Source organism: Coenobita brevimanus, chromosome 7 (genome assembly GCF_032717465.1).
Source record: "Coenobita brevimanus isolate Jiangsu-jjx chromosome 7, ASM3271746v2, whole genome shotgun sequence".
In the NCBI taxonomy this organism is placed as follows: Eukaryota; Metazoa; Arthropoda; class Malacostraca; order Decapoda; family Coenobitidae; genus Coenobita; species Coenobita brevimanus.
In genome coordinates, this window is record NC_136960.1 from 13,711,618 (window position 1) to 13,730,689 (window position 19,072).

The 19,072-nt window shown below is 40.6% G+C and overlaps 1 non-coding gene across 1 annotated transcript; it reads left to right on the forward strand.

The window, feature by feature from the left end:
* Positions 1-18,571: 18,571 nt before the first annotated feature.
* LOC145405408 (5S ribosomal RNA) lies at positions 18,572-18,690 on the forward strand. The gene has a single exon (XR_013898365.1). It is a non-coding gene; the product is annotated as a 5S ribosomal RNA (ribosomal RNA).
* Positions 18,691-19,072: the final 382 nt, after the last annotated feature.

Here is a 19,072-nt window from a genome sequence, read left to right on the forward strand (position 1 = left end):
GGGAGTGGGGATGAGGGTGTTTGTGTGTGGGTTTGGGGTAGGGATGAGAATGGGGATTGAGGGTGATTGCGAGCGACAGAGCAATGTTTACTCTCAGTTAAGGTTGGAAATGAGTGGCCCGGCCCAAGCGTCACGCTGAATGGAAGCTAATAACTTTACACCATGTGAAGTAGAGTTGAAATTCATTCTACATGTGATACATTCATTCAGTAAATTGTGTTATCAACTAAAAACTCACACATAAAGGCGTAGGAGCCCCGAGGAATCTCGAGTTTTCCAAGGGAGTGTTTGGCTCTAAGTGGTGAATGCCTCATTTACGAAATCTAATTAAAGAAGATTTTCCGTCGTAACACTCTGTTTTTTGGCATCAGCTGTAGCAATTAAATATCGGCGATTCCGCCCCTAATTTTATGTCAGAGGGAAATTGTGATAACATGGCGCTCGCTCGCTCCTCACGCGCTCACAAAGTGCCGTTTACTTGCGACATAAACCCTCCCTCCTTGATGGGGTCCAACACTCTAGCCGGCTCATCTGATCCCTTATAGTGGAGAGTGTCAGCACGATGGGTAGAATGGGGTAAGGAGTCAGGGAGTGTACTGTACGTTGTGTTACTCTGTGGTATGGTACGGTACTACACGATACGGTACAGTATGATGCGGTTTTGTATAGTATGGTATTCTAGAGTATGGTACTGTATGGAACGAAACAGTATGGTACGGTATGATATGGCTCGATGCAAGTCCATTTGATCCCTTATGATGCACATGGTTGTGCTTTGCTCATAACCACTGATATCCAACTTAATCAGTGCGTGTGATTAATGGCGCGTAGTTAAGCGGCGCCTAAGAGTGCCAGACTCACCAGGCAAGCCTCTCATAAACTAAGCATGTTGGCACAATTACTGCACGCCTGTATTCATTAAGACTACATTAGCGTAGACAAACCGATGATCTCTGGTAATGAGTTCATTTTCGTGTCCTGATTTTACCATTGCTCACTCCAGGTAGGTGGTGACGTCTATCGTCCACTCCCTTGATGTAGTGCAGCCTATCGCGTCTTAATTGACACGACACTGAGTAACAAGTCTAATTGTTTCCTACAACGTGGAAAGCCATTCACAACGCATGTTAGTAACCATATAACCAAATAACGAGTTGACGAGTCTTCTATAGTGCACCTGTTAATTAGGGTGTGATACGTAGTTGCGACGTTCATTCATGAACCAAATTTCCACACTTCCCTGTGCCTCGCTGTGGCCAGGTGCTGTCCACCACAATGGAGTATCGGTTCACTGCACAGGACTGCCCTACAGGGCAGATTACTTGCATACCTTTGATAGGTATGCTCGGCAGACAGGGATTACTGAACTACTACTTCTGCCTTTGCTAAATAACGATAGTTTCTTCCTCATTTGATTGTCAGCCTCAACCTCTATTTTTTCCCCCCACATTTCTCTTTCCCTCGTCATACTTCTTTATTTCGCATCCAACTTTCCCATTTTTCCCTTCCTCTGGTCCTAAAAGGTATCCATTACCTCTGAGGACGTTAGCTTTATGTGCCTGTGTATCTGGATAGGGGAGTCCCGGATAACAATTACCAGCCTAACTAAATAAGGGTTCCAGTAGGGCAGTTGTTAAGGCCGATGCCTACTAACCTATTCCCGATAAGCTCCGATTGGAGGAAGAACATTATCTCGGCCTTTCATTCAGTGTTACGAGAACAAAGTAAGTGTTAATTAAAGAAAACGGTGATAATGGTAGGAGTCGAGGGGATGGAAATAAAAGACTAGAGATGGTAGGTGTGTGGTGAGTAGTTAGGAGGAAGTGGTAGTCAGCATGATGAAAGGGATGAACAGTATAGTGATAAGAAATAGAATATTTCAGCAACAGAAAGGGGGGAAAAGAGAGAAGCAAGGAAGCAAGGAGTAAAATGAATGGTACAGATGTTTATTATTATTATTTTATTAAATAACAGAACGGAGGAAGGAAAAACAAATGGAGAAAAAAAATAATCCATACACCAGATTACTGGTGTCCTCTGTTCATAAAATATCTGTAACAGTTAGACTTGAACAGTTGTAGGTTGAAATTTGAAGGAAAACAACTCTGGGGAAGCGAGTTCCAGAGAGATGCAGTTCGGGGAATGAAAGAGTTCTGATAGGCAGAAGTTCTGCAATATGGTTGAGTGACATTCCAGTCATGAGCGCTACCAGATGCCCGTGTAGCACGAGGGAAGGCATGGAGAGGTGGCACCATGGATGCAACTTCGTCTGAGCATTTGCCAAAAAAATATCTGTAAAATAATGCAAGGGAGGCAACATTCCTTCTTACTTGCAGAGGAGGTAGTTTATATGTAATGGCAGGGTTGTTAATGATTCTAACAGCTTTATTCTGAATTTTGTCTAGTTGTCTTAATGCAACCTCTCCACAACCATTCCACAAGGGTGAGCAATATTCAAGCTGAGAGCGCACATGACTCTTATAAATTATAGCTAACTGCTCATCGGTGAAGAAGTTACGGACTCTGTACAATAATCCAAGTTTCTTTGAGGCAGTTTTAGCAAGTAATCTGACATGAGAGGTCCAGCTGAGGGCACTGTTAAGTGAGACACCAAGAATTTCAATACTTTTGGAGATGGGAACATTAGTAGCACTGAAGGTAATGTACGAATCTGGCAATATCTCTCTATTAGTAAACTGTATATATTTAGAGTTACGAGCATTAAAAGAGACAAGGTTGTTTTGTCCCCATTCACTGATTGTAGATAGATCTTGATTTATGGAGATGGCTGTATTGAGTTGAGAGGTAGAGATATTAGACTTTGTAAATGGATGTCTGAGTGTGAATGAACTATGTAGTGTTGAGTCATCTGCATATGAGTGAATGGGATTGTGAGTGACAGATAAGAGATCATTAATATGAACCAGAAATAGGGTTGGCGCCAGAACTGATCCCTGCGGCACGCCGGCGTTAATTGAGTGGAAATTGGAATATACATCATCTACTTTTACTCTTTACTATTTATATTGGTCATTGATTACATTATGAAACGTGTTGGAACAGAAACCGGTGCAGGTATACTTTGGGGAGAGAACAGGAAACTTTTGGATTTAGATTATGCAGATGATATAGTTTTGATTTGTGATGGGCCAGAAGAGATGCAGAGAGTGTTGGACTGTTTGGTGAGTGAAGGTCGCAAGGTGGGTTTGGTTATTAATTGTGGAAAAACTGAAATAATCAATATGAATATGGAAAATGCGCAGGAATGTGTAATTGGAGGTATGGTTGTAAAGCAAGTTGATAGGTTTAAATATTTAGGTACTTATTTAGCCAAGGATGGTTCTTTGAACTTTGAATTCGAGGAAAGGTTAAAGAAGGCTAATCAGGCAATGGGAATGCTTAAAAATATTTGGAATAATAACAATTTCTCTGTGCATACAAAAATCAAACTTTATAAGGTAATGGTTAGGAGTATCTTAATTTATGGACACGAGTCTTGGTACAGCACAGTGACTATGGAAAATAAATTCTTGGTGTTTGAAAATAAAGCACTTAGAAGAATATTAGGAGTTAAGTGGTGGGAAAGGATAACAAATAGTAGAATTAGAGAAATAACGGGAGTGCAGCCGATCGATGAATATGTTAGATTCTCACAATGGAAGTGGCTAGGACATGTGTATAGGAGACAGGGATTAGTACGAGGTACACCAGGGTGGGTGGCACCTGGTAGGAGAGGTAGAGGAAGGCCAAAAGAGACGTGGGTGAGGACAATGAGACGGGAAGCTGGAGATGAGTGTTGGGGAGATCTTGAGGAGTTAGCACAAGATAGGATGTGGTGGTGTGAGTTCATCGAGGCCCTATGCATCCCCGAGGATGCCACAGGAAATGATTGATTGATTGATTGACTTTTACTCTTATTTTCCTGTCACTAAGATAAGAAGAAATCAAAGGAACAAAAGACGTTAGTCCATAGCAAGGGAGTTTGGACAGCAGGGAACGGTGACATACTCTGTCGAAAGCTTTAGAGATATCAAGAGCTACTGCATGAGTTTCTCCAAAAAGATCAATTGATTGATGGATGGTATGAGTTAAGAGATTGAGTATGTCAATGGTGGATCTTTCGTGGCGAAAACCGTATTGTCTATCATTAATTAATTTGTTGGATTCAAGATGTTTAAAAATATGCTTATTAATTAAAGTTTCAAATACCTTACCAAGAGAAGATGTGATAGCTATTGGTCTGTAATTGGAGGGGTCAGACGAACTTCCTTTCTTCGGAACTGGGTGGATATTGGCTTCTTTCCATGAATTTGGGAATAAAGAAGTACGTATGCATAGTCTGAATAATTTAGCTAGGACAGAGGCAAGTTCAGGGGAACACTTTTTCAAAACAATTGGCGGAATTCCATCTGGACCTGGAGCTTTGTTGGTAGGTAAATTGTCTAGGATGGATTATACAAAGTTTGTCTGTATTTTAAGTGGGGCAATTTCGGGAGAATCAAGTTCCAGTACTGAGACATTCTGGCTTATATCATCTATGGTAGAGTTTCTTGCAAAGGTACTAGCAAAGATATCTGCTTTCCCACGTGGGTCATTTGTAATATTGCCATCTGAAGATTTTAGTGGGGGAATGGAAGATGACTTGTTAAAGTTATTATTGAAAGAATTAAGAGTTGACCAGAATATTCTATTGTCATTAGGGTTGTTAAGTAGTTTTGATGCTTGCTTTTGAAGAAAGTTTGATTTAGATAGATTTAATACAGCTTTTGCATGATTTCTAGCAATTTTAAATTGGGAGAGTGATTCAGGTGTTTTTTATTTTAAGTAAGAGTTATATGCTAATGACTTTTGGGCTGTTGCTCTGGCACAATTGCCATCAAACCATTTTGGAGAGTTTGATCTTTTAGTGAATTGTTGACTTGGTATGAATAAATCCATACCAGCTAGAATTAAGTCACAAATGTGGGACTGGGTAGAATTGGGATCACTAGAGAAGAAAGACTGCCATGGAACATCAGCAAGATAATTTCTAAATCCATCCCAGTCTGCCCTGTCAAAGTGCCATCGGGTCACCCTGACAGGTTCGGAATAGGGAGGTGTAGGAGGGTTAACTAATGAGGCTTTGATGAGATTGTGGTCAGAGTATCCAAGTGGTGACAGTACCTCTATCCTGTATTGATCTGGATTATTTGTCAAGAATAAATCCAAGAGATGGGCATTATGGTCAGGATTATCAGGTATTCTGGTTGGTTGCTTTACCAACTGGGTGAGATTAAACGATTCCGCAAACAGCTCGCATTGTAGACCAGCGTCGTCAGTACGGGCAGAATGCAATAACCATTCAACATTGTGTATGTTAGAATCACCCAAAATGGTAATTTCATTGCCAAGGGCAAGGTCAAGGTTACTCAACTGAGTGGATATGGAATCAAATACACTGGGTTCCGAAGAAGCATTGGGGGAACGATAAACTACACAGATATATTTGGTAATGTTTTGGCAATTTAATTTATATAATGAGTAATCAAAACTGGATGAAGTGAAGTTTAAAATAGTATCAACTGCATATTGGGATTTGATATAACAACAGGTGCCGCCCTTGTTTCGAAAGTTTGTAAGGAGATGGTAACCGGGAAAACAAAATGGAGATATATCGGTAGAGGGTGAGATTTGTGGTTCTGTGAGGAAAAGGGCCAAAGGGGATATGGACTGAAGGAAAAAACGAACTGAGTTTAAATTTGTGGTAAGGCCGCGGATGTTGGTAAAGAATAAGGCCGCACCGTCACCTCTTCGCCAACGAGCATTCCCGGAAATAGCAACAGTCGCTGCTGGCACAGTCGCTTGATAGCGACCGGGAGGACCCTGTGCCTCCAGCCCTACCCTGCCGGTGGTGGCAATCCGAGATACCACCTCATTTGATTGTGAGATTGTAGCGGCCATTACTAAAGATGTGAATAGAAGGTGTGATATGTTATGCGCACGTAGTGTGGTGTAGATGTACCTTACTGTGCAGTCGCCATTCAGATGAGCTCAGTATCTCTTTCCTGTCTCTCACTCACAAACAACTTCTGCCTAGACCGTCTTTTCTCTTGGATATAGTTATGTTATAAGGTTTCAGAAAGACTCTGCGACCGTGTTTATTTGTAATACTGGTAGGTATTGTATATTTTTAAGGCAGGTTGATAATGCTCTTTCTCGGCTCCGGTAGTGATGTATGGTTACTGTGCAAAAGACTTGGGTTTTCAGGGTAGTAGTAATTTAGAAAGTAAAACCTAGCTACAAAGTAGACGCATCATGCATCGGGAAACAGGTCGCAGGGACAGTACCAGTACTTTTCAATTGCCTGTAGAGGTAATGGAAAGTAAACGCACCGCAATAAGGCTTAGACACTTGTGATGACGTATCTAAATGTAAGACGCAGCCACAAATAAGACTTAGCCGCAAATATACACGCTTGGGCCTCAATGACCGAGAGTAAAACGCATCAGCAGAAATAACTCAAACTCATATTAAACACATAAGGACATAAGAGGTAGCCACAATTATGAATCAAGGAGATAGATATACACCTAATATAGACATACCCTCAAATAAGATGCAGGTTGATACTGCAGGTACATCAGATGGATGATTTTGTGGTGTGGGCAGTTTGTATATTTGTGTTTGGCGGGGTTATCAGAGGACCACCATGTTCCTTCTGACCCTTACTTGCATCATTATCCTTTCTTTATCTCCACCTGTTATAATCTTCTCCCTCTATCTCCCAGCTCCCTCCCCCCCCCCCTGTAATATCTTCCCTTCTCCTTATTTTGGTATCTATAGAATATGGCAGCATTTCTGTCTTTCCTGTTTTGCATAGTCATTATTTCCTCTCTCTCTCTCTCTCTCTCTCTCTCTCTCTCTCTCTCTCTCTCTCTCTCTCTCTCTCTCTCTCTCTCTCTCTCTCGTGTTAGGTCCTATTAATTTTTTTTAATATAAATGATACTAATGAAGGATTATGCTGTAAGATTTCAAAATTTGCTGACGTTACTAAAATAGGCATTGCAAAGGCAGGCAGTTCAGAGAGATCTTAATCGACTGTTTAACTGGGCCCAAGCTTGGCAAATGGATTTCAATATCAATAAATGTAAAGTGCTAAACATTGGCAGTAAAAATGTAAGAGCTAGGTATAGCATGAATAATATCCAGCTTGATAAGGTAAACCATGAAAAAGACTTAGGAGTTATAATAACAAACGATTTGAAACCAAGCAAACAATGTAGAGAAGCTGTGAAAAAAGCCAGAATGGATTCATAGGTAGAGCATTTGAATATAAATCCGAAAATATCGTCCTTGCTTTGTATAATTCCTTAGTACGCTTGCATTTGGAGTATTGCATCATTTTTGGTCACCGTATTGTAAAAAGGATATGGAGAAACTTGAAAGAGTACAGCGAAGGATGACAAAGATGATACGGTACCTACAATGAGAAATAAACCATACGAGGAACGTTTAGATGCACTGAATCTATCCTAACTAAACTGAGGTTACGAGGAGATTTAATTCAATCATTCAAAATATTCAAAGGACATGATAATAGGGCTGTCGATAAATACTTCACAGTTGATGACTGGAATTATACTAGAGGCAATGGGCATAAAATAATTGGCAAATGATTCCAGTCGCATGAAGCTAAGCATTTCTTCTTTAATCGAGTTGTAAATATATGGAACAGATTGCCCTCCAGTGTGGTAAACTGCAATACAGTACTAACCTTTAAAGGTAGCTTGGATAAGCATATGTCGTCTAACCCCCAGCTTACTATGTTTACTCTTGAATGAAACGCTTGTGTGTGTATATATATATATATATATATATATATATATATATATATATATATATATATATATATATATATATAAAATCAATTTTTTTAATGCAGATATATTCTATGCATAGACTAGGATATGCACAGATAGCCCTGAGTTAATCGTCACTACTCTTACTTTCGACCTTTGATGGGCAATGGATCACTGAGGGTCCCTGTGAGTTAAGTGACCACCATCGGGATTTTTTTTTTAATGTACCAGGGGTCACTGCTTCAGGAGTTAACTTGTATGCTTATCCCGCATGGGAAAGTTCCTTGTCTTAGTGGAGTGAACGAAGCTGGGGCCTGATTGATTGCTGCCCACCTTAAAAGCGCCAGGCAAGACTGCGCACCAGCCCTGAACATCCACACTGTGCACTGTGCAATTTCCACGCTGTGTCTACAGAAACCCCGTTAACTCAACGTACCCGTACATAATGTCATGCGTTAGTTATTTATTTTTTTGATTATTCATTTTACTTTACTTCATTCTCTTTCAGGTTATTCAAACTGATAGCTTATAGAGAAAGTACTGTCTTATAAAATGTAACTTTTCCTTTTCAGTCTTTCCCATGAAGTTTCTGTCAATTTTTCATGCTGCCTGGTGGTTTTTCTTCCTTTTCCTGCCAGTTTTAACTGGAGGGTTTGAATGCGGGGGTGGGGGGGAGCCTTCTTACTTTACTCTCCTTATCCTTTAGCATGTAGAATTAGATCTCGTAGTCATAGTCTACTCTGTAACAAAAAGCCTCGAAAGGACCATAAGCTCTATTGCTGTTTGCTTTTCTTTGTATTACTTTGTACTCTGTCTGTCTGTCTGTCTGTCTGTCTCTCTCTCTCTCTCTCTCTCTCTCTCTCTCTCTCTCTCTCTCTCTCTCTCATTGTTGCTGCACTAGTAAGGATGACAAATCCATTATGTGTCCCTAACTGTGTCACTCATTTTCTCAATGAGTCACTGTTTCTTTTTGAAGCATGAACTCTGATAAGCTGTAACCGTAGACTTTTTGAGCGTCTCACTAATTAGGGGGAGGGGGGTGTTGAGGGGTAGGAGGAGATGGTATGTTTAGTGATATGCATATGGGGTATGACTCGGATGTGTTCGAGGTGTGTGTGATCTGCATCTGGAGTGCCATGGGTATGTTTGAAGGGTGTGCTTTGAGACAAGGAACTCACTCTTCGAGATGTGATGCGGTGGGTGCGTTTATCAAAGGTGTCCTTTGCATTGCTTGTGTATACTTTTCCTCCCAGGCGTCAGCTTTTTTTTTTTTTTTTTTTTTTTAATCGAACGGGGGAAGGAAAAACAAATGAAAAAAAAAAAATCCATATACCAGATTACTGGTGTCCTTTGTTCATAAAATATCTGTAACAGTTAGACTTGAACAGCTGTGGGTTGAAATTTGGAGGGAAACAACTCTGAGGAAGCGAGTTCCAGAGAGATGCAGTTCGGGGAATGAAAGAATTCTGATAGGCAGAAGTTCTACAATATGGCTGAGTGACATTCCAGTCATGAGCGCTACCAGATGCCCATGTAGTACGAGGGGAGGCATGGGGAGGTGGCACCATGGACTCAACTTCGTCTGAGCATTTGCCAAAAAAATATCTGTAAAATAATATAAGGGAGGCAACATTCCTTCTTACTTGCAGGGGAGGTAGTTTATTTGTAATGGCAGGGTTGTTAATAATTCTAACAGCTTTGTTCTGAATTTTGTCTGGTTGTTGTAATGCAACCTCTCCACATCCATTCCACAAGGTTGAACAATATTCAAGATGAGAGCGCACATGACTCTTATAAATTATAGTTAACTGCTCATCAGCAAAGACGTTACGGACTCTGTACAATAATCCAAGTTTCTTTGAGGCGGTTTTAGCAAGTGATCTAACATGAGAGGTCCAGCTGAGGTCATTGTTAAGTGAGACGCCAAGAATTTCAATACTTTTGGAGATGGGATCATTAGTAGCACTGAAGGTAATGTACGAATCTGGCAATATCTGTCTATTAGTAAATTGTATATATTTAGTTTTGCTTGCGTTAAAAGAGACAAGGTTGTTTTGTCCCCATTCACTGATCGTAGATAGGTCTTGATTTATGGAGATGGCTGTAGTGAGTTGAGAGGTAGAGATATTAGACTTTGTAAATGGGTGTCTGAGTGTGAATGAACTGTGTAGTGTTGAGTCATCTGCGTATGAGTGGATGGGATTATGAGTGACAGATAAGAGATCATTAATATGAAACAGGAATAGGGTTGGCACCAGAACTGACCCCTGCAGCACGCCGGCGTTAATTGAGTGGAAATTGGAATATACATCATCTACTTTTACTCTTATTTTCCTGTCACTAAGATACGAAGAAATCAAAGGAACAAAAGACGTTAGTCCATAGCAAGGGAGTTTGGACAGCAGGGAACGGTGCCATACTCTGTCGAAAGCTTTAGAAATATCAATAGCTACTGCATGAGTTTCTCCACGTAGATCAGTTGACTGATGGATGGTATAAGTCAGGAGATTGAGAATGTCAATGGTGGATCTTTCGTGGTGGAAACCATATTGTCTATCACTACTTAAGTTGTTTGATTCAAGATGTTTAACAATGTGCTTATTAATTAAAGTTTCAAATACCTTACCAAGAGAGGATGTGACAGCTATTGGTCTGTAATCAGAGGGGTCAGAGGAACTTCCTTTCTTCGGAATTAGGTGGATATTGCCTTCTTTCCATGAATTTGGGAATAAAGAAGTACGTATGCATAGTCTGAATAATTTAGCTAAGACAGAGGCAAGTTCAGGGGAACACTTTTTCAAAACAATTGGTGGAATTCCATCTGGGCCTGGAGCTTTGTTGGTAGGTAAATTGTCTAGGATGGATTTAACGTATCTTGTCTGTATTTAAAGTGGGGCAATTTCGGGAGAGTCAAGTTCTAGTACTGGGACATTCTGGCTGGTATCGTCTATAGTAGAGTTTCTGGCAAATGCACTGGCAAAAATATCCACTTTCTCACGCGGGTCATTTGTAATGTTGCCATCTGAAGATTTTAGTGGGGGATTGGAAGATGACTTGTTAAAGTTATTATTGAAAGAATTAAGAGTTGACGAGAATATTCTATTGTCATTAGGGTTGTTAAGTAGTTTTGATACTTGCTTTTGAAGAAAGTTTGATTTAGCTAGATTTATTACAGCTTTTGCATGATTTCTAGCAATTTTAAATTGAGAGAGTGATTCAGATGTTTTTGATTTTAAGTAAGAGTTATATGCTAATGCCTTTTGGGCTGTTGCTCTAGCACAGTTGCCATCAAACCATTTTGGAGAGTTTGATCTTTTAGTGAACTGTTGACTTGGTATGAATAAATCCATACCAGCTAGTATTAAGTCACAAATGTGGGACTGGGTAGAATTGGGATCACTAGAGAAGAAAGACAGCCATGGAATGTCAGCAAGATAATTTCTAAATCCACCCCAGTTTGCCCTATCAAAGTGCCATCGGGTCACCCTGACAGGTTCAGAACGGGGAGGTGTGGGGGGGGATTAACTAATGACGCTTTGATGAGATTGTGTTCAGAGTATCCAAGTGGTGACAGTACCTCTGTCCTTTATTGATCTGGATTATTTGTCATGAATAAATCCAAGAGATGGGCATTATGGTCATGATTATCAGGTATTCTGGTTGGTTGCTTTACCAGCTGGGTGAGATTAAACGATTCTGCAAACAGCTCGCACTCTAGACCAGCGTCGTCAGTCCTGGCAGAATGCAATAACCATTCAACATTATGTATGTCAAAATCACCCAAAATGGTAATTTCGGTGCTAAGGGTAAGGTTAAGGTTACTCAACTGAGTGGATATGGAATCAAATACACTGGGTTCCGAAGAAGCATTGGGGGAGCAATAAACTACACAAATATATTTGGTAATATTTAGATAATTTAGTTTATATAATGAGTAATCAAAACTGGATGAAGTGAAGTTTAAAATAGTGTCAACTGCATATTGGGATTTGATCTAACAAAAGGTGCCGCCCTTGTTACGGAAGTTTGTGAGGAGATGGGAACCGGGAAAACAAAATGGGGATATATCAGTAGAGGGTGAGATTTGTGGTTCTGTGAGGAAAAGGGCCAAAGGGGATATGGACTGAAGGAAAAAATGAACTGAGTTTAAATTTGTGGTAAGGCCGCGGATGTTGGTGAAGAATAAGGCCGCACATTCACTTCTTCGCTGACGAGCAATACCGGAAATAGCAACAGTTGCTGACGGCACAGTCGCTTGATGGCGACCGGGAGGACCCTGTGCCGCCAGCCCTACCCTGCCGGTGGTGGCAATCCAAGGTACCACCTCATTTGATAGTAACATTGCAGCAGCCATTACTAAAGAGAGTGAATAGAAGGTGTGATATGTTATGCTCATGTAGTGTGGTGTAGACAGTTGAAGGTAGAGGTGTTATGAGAGCATGCTGGCCTACTCTCTGTGTAAATGAATGCACTGAAAATATCAGCAAAGGGAGATGGTCAGGATCAAGTCCTGATGATGTATTATTATTCAGATAGAGGAACTGACAGGTGAAGCAGGTAGGTAGGCAAGTGCATCATTAAGACCTGCTTCCTCCTACTAAACCCGTCAACACCAAGATGGATCTCACGATCATTAATGTTATCACCTGCCGTTTATAATCCTCAGGTGCTTACACCAACACGATTTCCAAGACGCATAATTGATGGATGGGTGGATGGTTGCGACGCCTGTTGAAGGTTGGAGCACAGTGTTCAGGTATTTGCCGTAAGCTATTTATATAAAAAAGAATGTGTGGCTTGACCGTTGGCCCCACAGAGTCCTTCTAGAAATGATCTAAATTCAAAATAAATAAATGAATAAAACGTTTGCATGCATTTTGCCCAAGGAGCAATTGTACTAAGCAGTATGCAAATTGGAGAAAAAATGAAGGTATGATGCTAAGTTGAAAACTATTTGGGAGAAAGAAAGAAGAAAAGTCACAGATTGGAGCCGTAATGAGGATATTAAAACAATTGGCTTTAACTCCTTCTTGGCACTGTCTTCTGTATATATATTTTCTTCTTGTTCCCTCCAGATTGACTTAAAGATTTGAGGATAATCTAATTGTACTTAAAGGGTTAATAATAAAATTAATATATTATTGGTGGGAGACGGGTTGTTAATGCTTTACATATTTAATAACTTCTTTCCTTCATTTCCTCCCTCCCGGTTTCGAGGCCTTTAACAATACTGGCTGAATAAAACGCACCTTAGTGAACTGACTTGGTGTGTTACGAGCAGAACCTGGACTGTAATGCACAAACGCTCTGACGATCAATTCTCCATCGTAACTTGGACTTTGATTTGCAGGAAAAACAAGAAGACTGTCGAAGCATCCTCCATCTCCTGTCTCAACTTCATAAATAAATCTTAGATACAAGGCGAAAATTGCTGCAGGTTATAACTGTTTTCTTCAGGAAGATCTGGAAAAGGAGTAAAAAATCATCCCTTGTCGAGTTCTTCCTGTAAAAGCAAATCTAAATTACGACGGGGAATCGATCGTAAATATGTCTGAGAATCCCACCCCCGGGCATGTAAAGGGAGTGAAGAGACGAATAACTTTTTCTACGCCGGTCTTGTTGATTGATGGATGATCAGTTGTGGGAGCCAGAGTGGACTGTAGCATCGTATTTCGTGTCTGTACCTCACTTTGTTTGTGGATGTAACGGATAATTGATAGTAATTGAAAGTGTTGGAACAGACGCCTGATGATTGAGGAAAAGTGATGTTTTGACTAAGCCTGTTCCATCTCCACCATGTTTAGGGTTCTCAGTTGCTTTTCTTGCTTCTTATTAGCTTCAACTTTGATGGATAACACTGAGAGAAGATCAGCAGCAGGTGATGTATTGTTGTTGTGGTGTGTGTGTGTGTGTGTGTGTGTGTGTGTGTGTGTGTGTGTGTGTGTGTGTGTGTGTGTGTGTGTGTGAACTGCATCTATTATGACATTTATCATACAGTTCTTGGATTATCTACAACGAAGGAAGAACTAGCAAACAATTCACATTATTTGCGAATGCCTGAACAAGATCTGCTCATACCACTCCTGTCGTAACCTCCGCATAAGCACAACACACAGGCTTGTATTCTCGAGAGTTAAGGAAACTCCCTAACACCTCTTCCTTAACGATTTATTTTTGGATATGGCTAATGTATCCTGGTGGCCTGCCCTTGTCAATACCCTCAACTGCGTCACAAATTATAAAGCCAGGGTATTCCACCTCCACCACACACCTTGCTTACATTATCATCCTTCACAGTCACTGCTAAAAATAATACTTGAGTTAATTGCCAGCATCGTGTTTGCAGAATGTGGGTCGGCGTTGAAGAATATGTTCGAGGTTGTGTTGCTTTTTTGTAAGACAACGGGCGCTTGTTTGTGGAATTTAAGGCTCACTTACTGGGATCCGTCCTTCATTGTACACTAACATTCATTTAAGATATATATTGTTTTTGACTGTCGTGATGCCTGAATGTTTCATTTGTGTGATATATAGGTGCTCCCCGTGTGATTGTCTTTGTACCCACATCCCAGCCTGCCTGCCCAAGTCCATTTCTAACTGCCGAGTGTGTGTGTGTGTGTGTGTGTGTGTGTGTGTGTGTGTGTTCTTGCTAGCGTGGTGTGTACATGTGGGTATGGTGTGGATGATAGAGTGGTTGTTTTCTGTGATGTACCATATAATTCTAATAGATTCCCTTAATCACCCCGGCCATTGATATCTTGCCACCATCATCACAGGCAAGGGTCTATTCCTGGCCACGTTTCTCCTGGCTCTTGCTCACACTCATCCCTTGCCTGTTTCTTTTTTCGTTTCTCATTCGTTTTATTTTTTTATTAGTCTCCTTTCTACTATGTCCACATTCCGTCATTTCCTCTCTCCCCACCCCACCCTCGGCCTTCTCGAGGTATCTCGCTTCTTCCTGCATTGACTCTCTCTTCTTTCTCTCCATGGTCTTCAGGCGTCTGTTGGTCACCATTAGGAGTGACGTCTCTGCCATGTGCATTGATGTGAACCTTTAAGAGATGACTGGAATTTACGTGATTACGTAATGCTGTCTACAAAGTAGCCTATGGTGGTCATCGACAATGGGATTGGTCGGCTGTTGTTCCTTTCCCCGTATTTTTCCTCAAATCAATGTACGGTATCTGTCTCTCCTTCTATATATCTGTCTATCTCTACCTATCTATTTGTGTCTTTCGTCCTGTCTGTTTCTGTCTGTCTGTTTCTCTATCAGTGTCTGTCTGTCTGTTTATTATGTGTGCTTGTATATTTTTATAATGCACTGGTCAGTCACACTGCCAGTCTCCTCCTCCTAATCATTCTCTTATCATGTACGCTCACTGACCTTTCTACCCTGCAGGATGTATCATAGTGTCCTTCAATCCCATCGTAACATGTCGAGAGCAAGTTAAAGAGGAGGCTGAGGACGATGACAAAGATAAGAGAGAGAGAGAGAGAGAGAGAGAGAGAGAGAGAGAGAGAGAGAGAGAGAGAGAGAGAGAGAGAGAGAGCATGGATGAAAGGTGTAAAGAAAAGGGTTGTGATTAAAAGAGAAGGAAACTGAACTTTCTTAAATTATATACCGGGTATTCAAAACTCGTAAAAAATTCAGCGTCTTTTTAATATTGACTGATCTTCTCTCCATCTCTATGGGGTATAATTCTGTTTATGTTCTCTGTATCCTTCCCCTCTGTATTCTTAAATTCAGCCTCAACTAATTTTCACTACTTCTTCAAGTACGTTTAAACTCAGTTTCGCTGTTTACTGTCCTTCCCACCAACTTCCCAAAAGCCGGACCTGATCCCTGATATCCATTTTATCTGCCTTCATCCTTACTAAAGTTGATTATTTTACTGTGTGTAGCCCTGACTCTCTTAGAAATCGAACCTCTTTTCTAGTGCTGATCTCATTTCCCTCCGCAGTAATGCAGAATCTGTCAACTAATAGCTCTTATTGCCTTCTCCATGATTATCTTTTCAGCAATTCTTACATAAGCTTTGGAGTTTTACTGCCTTTCCTTCCACCTTCACAAGATTTTAAGCACAGTCTCTCCTCTTGACTCCCGTGTTTCCACCCTGTTGAAATGCGATCTAGTCCCTTGGTGTTGATTGACGCAGACTATACAGGAGCGGATGAAATTCCCTAGTGCTCCCCAATGCTTCACTCACGACACAAACACACAACCTGCAGGCCAATGAGAGACATCGTGATTTTACTTTGGAATATAAGTGAACTGGATTTCGTGAGACGTAGGTTGGTTTGGCGGACTGGGGTAGGTGAATGTGGGACAGGAAGAGGACGGTAAGAGAAATCTGCAGGTAGATACTGGCAGACAGCATATAAACTGAGACATACATTTCATCCCCGAGACACACATTGATAGGTAGAGAACAGGAAACTGAGAAATTGGGGGAAAAGTATTTAGGAAAAAAAAGTTAGGGATACTGTGACAAGCGCAAACGTCCTGAGAGGCAGGGATGCTGATAATGCAGCAAACGAACAAGTAAAACCACAAATAACTAAACATAGGAAGATTGATAGACAGAGGTATATAAGTAGGCAAAAATAGATAGATAGAGACACAGGAGGACGGTTAGACACAGGTAGCAAGCAGAGCCATTGACAAAACAGAAAAGGATAGACTTAAAAATACACCTCCTGCACCTGCTTGTTGTCGTATTCTTGATTTACACTGAAAGTAGGTCGGACCACCAGGTAAAAACCGTACAGTGTGTGTGGTGTCTGTAACTGCATCTCTCTCTCTCTCGCCTTGTGTCAGTGGAGGGATTACCGTTACCTGGTGTTCGATTGTACTGTATATGGATCTCATAGACTACACGTCCAGGGGTTCATTTGTAATAGCGATAGATGGAACGATTTGGTGCTGAGAACGAACTGCCCTTTTGAGATTGGTTCCCATGTGTTTGATATCAGAGAGACATGGTATACTTAGCTTTAATACATACCCCCACTCACACTCTGAATGGGATGCATTTCACCCTTCCTCATATACTTCACCTTGTCTCTCCATCATTTTCTGTATTGTTTTTACAGTAACTTCATCCTTATTTCCATTTTTTTCCTAGGAGGAGGTATATCAGCACTTCGAGCACAGATAAACAAAGAAACCATTATAATATTGTTCCTAGCAGTCATTAACTCTCTCTCTCTCTCTCTCTCTCTCTCTAACAAAAAAAGGCTATTGCTAGAAGTCTTAACCCAGAGATGATCTCAGGTGCTCTCAGCAAATATGCCTGCAATTATCTCTAAATTAAATAATCACGTAGTCCTTCCATCTCGTTCCCGGATCTTCCTATCACTTCCCTTGTCAGTAGTTATAAAAGTGATCTTGGAACAGGTGAATAAACAGAACCTTCTTAGAGCACATGCTGTATATGGATGTGTTTTTCCTTTGCATTATCTCTTGGTGTGTGTGTGTGTGTGTGTGTGTGTGTGTGTGTGTGTGTGAGAGAGAGAGAGAGAGAGAGAGAGAGAGAGAGAGAGAGAGAGAGAGCAGCATGCACGTGCGAATGTACAAGTGTAGTGCATAAAACTGCAATAAAATAAGAAGTGTTTTCATTTATAGCCATGTAATTCCTTATGCGATTTTTATTATACGATAACCGGAAATGCTGTAGATATGGTAACAGATGAGTAAGTTTAAGTATTCGCAGCACACACACACACACACACACACACACACACACACACACACACACACACACACACACACACACACACACACACACACACACACATTTAGCCATAGATATATACATACAAACATACACACAAGTACATTTAATCCAGAACAATTCCGTAGAAAGAATCGTCGACTCTTTACTCAGAATTTGTCAATTTCTTACAACGTATTATCTGAGCATTTTTTTTTTCAGCAGTTTCACTTATCCTTTTTCCTCTCAGTTATCATGCAACGTTTTATTCTAGTTTTCATTCATAATGTTGTTACAACTTTTTTCTTTAATTAACCCTCAATTACCATTTTTTAAAACCCATAATTTGGTGATCAGTCTGTGACCCAAAGTACATGACAGGTAACAGTGGTCCTCCAACATGTCACCAACACATATCTGCTTATCTGTCTATCTGTGTATCTCTGTCTGTCTATTTGTCTGTTTTTCTATCCGTTAGTCTATTTGTTTATCTATGTCTATCTATCTACATCCATGTCCATATATCTGTCTCTTTGTTTTGTCCCTCTGTTTGTCTGTCTACAGCGGAATCTATCTGTTCATCTGTATGTATCTACGTACATTTCCTGTACCTTTGTCTTTATATATGTCTATGTACAACTGTATATCTAACTATCAGTCAAATACTCAGTCATTCTACAGTATCTATATTTATGTACCTATTAATCTGTTTGTCTGTATATGTATTAATTTCTTTAGCCTACTCATCATATGGTGCTGCATGACTCCTTAGCCACCGGTTATCTAACCCTGAGTACAGTTTTTATTGGTCCTCTGCATCCAGAACTGAGTTACCAACATTCACATTATTTCAGCAGTTTTGGGGTCGGTCTTCAAGTACTACGTTATTACCTATCAGTATGTTCAGTCAGTCATCAACCTTTGTTTTTAAATGTTCAGCCACAGTTTTACTCCTTCAATGTCGTTCAGTATGTTCCTGTTATATTTCTAGACTCTTCCTGTAAATATATACATTGATAAATTCACGGCCATACTACGTTGAGTACACCGCTTCTCGTCCGATCAGCGAAGTTAAGCAACGTTGGGTCTGGTTAGTACTTGGATGGGTGACCGCCTGGGAACACCAGATGCTGTTGGCATAACGTTCCACCTACGTGTTAAGTGGGGTTGGTGGAGGATTAGTGCCCCTCCTAAACAATTAACTCTAAGCCCTTGGCCACCCCGTTTGGGATACATGGCGTCTGGCAATGAATGAAAAAAAAAAAAATCATTGGTTATATTTTATTTGGTTGGTGGTCACACTGGTTCCCGACCCCATGTTTCCATTCCCTTTACGGCACATTAAATGATTTCTTAATTTTTCTTTAAGTAGTTTTCTATATACTTCTTCCTCTCATTCCATCTTTTCTATTGGAAATAATTGTTCTTCTGTCATACCTCCCTTCCCCCCGCCTTTCTATACTGTGGAGGAGACGGGAAGAAACATTAAGGCCGATACTGTGCCTTACTGTGGCGAGGCTT